This window comes from Mus pahari, chromosome X, assembly GCF_900095145.1.
Source record: "Mus pahari chromosome X, PAHARI_EIJ_v1.1, whole genome shotgun sequence".
Classification (NCBI taxonomy): Eukaryota; Metazoa; Chordata; class Mammalia; order Rodentia; family Muridae; genus Mus; species Mus pahari.
Genome location: NC_034613.1, coordinates 50,333,355 through 50,334,915, shown reverse-complemented (window position 1 = coordinate 50,334,915; position 1,561 = coordinate 50,333,355). Strand labels below are relative to the sequence as shown.

Genomic DNA, 1,561 nt, shown 5'->3' with positions numbered 1-1,561 from the left:
CACCAGGATGGGGAACATGAGGCTGCTGTTGTCCGAGGCATAGGGGTTAGGTGTGCGGGGGCCTGACTGCACCCTGTTCTTGTTGGTCTGTCTTTTGAGATTAGACCCCTCTTCGTATTTTTCTTCCTCCTCCTCCTCTTCTTTTTTCTCCAATCCTGGATGAGGCTGCAGCTTTGGTACATCATCTACTGTCCCAGCCAGAGCTTCCCTGTGAAAGTGGACACCTCCTCCTGCACACTCAGCTTCCCCTTCTGGATGCTCATCGGGATGATTTCATCATGGGCTGTGCTGTGCCTGACACGGTCAAAGATGTCCAAGTCCTTTACCATCACATGGCCATTCAACCGGACACCAAACACCTTCTGCTCAGACTGTGCAAAGTAGACCTCAGCAAACTTTAACACCAGCATATAGTTGCCCTCCTCCTTGACCGGTACTTCGTAGCCAAAGGTCTCTTCCTTGTACTGCTCTGTCTGATACAGGATCTGGTCCTCCGGGGTGGAGCAGCGCAGGATTGGCAGTTTCATGCCATAGTCTGAGGCTCGGCCCACCCGGCCTTCCAGAGGGTCCTTGAGGAAGTGGATCCCGTACATGTTCACATGCACCTTGCCGGATCCCATGCATGTCCACATGTACCTCGCCGCCTGTGTTTACAGCCCAGAGGACGCTCTCTCTGGCAGTCAGGCCCTGGCCACGAACCCCAGATCCTGGAGCTTCGGCCCCAGCAACAGCAGCAGCAGCCAGAGAAGCGCCACAGCAGTTCCCTCGGCTCCCCGGGGCCTCAGCATGGTGGCCACCACAGCGGGGGCAGCCCCTTGCCGACCCTCGTCCTCAGCCGACCCCCCCCCCCAACTCAGGAGAACAGTGCGACTGAACATTCTGCCTCAGCAACCTGGGACATGTCGCTCTTGGGGCCTCTTCCTCCTTCAGCAAATCCTACCAGCCTACACCACCAGAACCAGCTTGTATTCTGTCATCACTTCTTTTTGCCTTCTTTTCGTCCCAGTATGGACCACCATTTGTCATGGACCCCTGAAATCTGACCAGCAGAGATGGGAAAGAAAGACAGCAATGCCAAGCAGGTTCCAAACAGACTTCTTTATCTCCCTGAACAGCTTTTAATCTTTTCCCTCTCACAAGCAGCTTTTCTAACCCTCTCTCTGCTCCCACTAAACCCCAACTCCCCTCTCCAACCCCTTCTTTAACTCTCGCCCACCTGAACTGTTTACAGCCTTCTCCCCCAGAATCCTCCCCCCTTCCTCTGGGGCACGTCCTGTTTTTCTCAGCCCCCCCCCCCATCTCCTTCCCAGCCCGGGGTGCATCCTGTTTTCAGTCCTCTGACCTGATCCCTTCCCCCTCTCCTGGATCCCCTCAGAGTTCAGCCAGGGAGGCCAGTGATAGTCCATTAACTCAGCAGGCAGGCAATCCACACAGGCTCAGCAGCTCAGGTTAGAGTTTAGGCTCAGGTTCTTGGCAGACAGGGACCATGGGCTTGGCACACCCACTCCCTACAATCCACTATATAAACAAACACAAAGACAAAAATCACATGATCATCTCG

At 54.9% G+C, this 1,561-nt stretch overlaps 1 pseudogene; it reads right to left on the bottom strand.

Moving 5' to 3' along the window:
* The window catches only part of LOC110314315, a 90,120-nt pseudogene extending 89,311 nt beyond the window's left edge, over positions 1–809 (bottom strand).
* Positions 810–1,561: the final 752 nt, after the last annotated feature.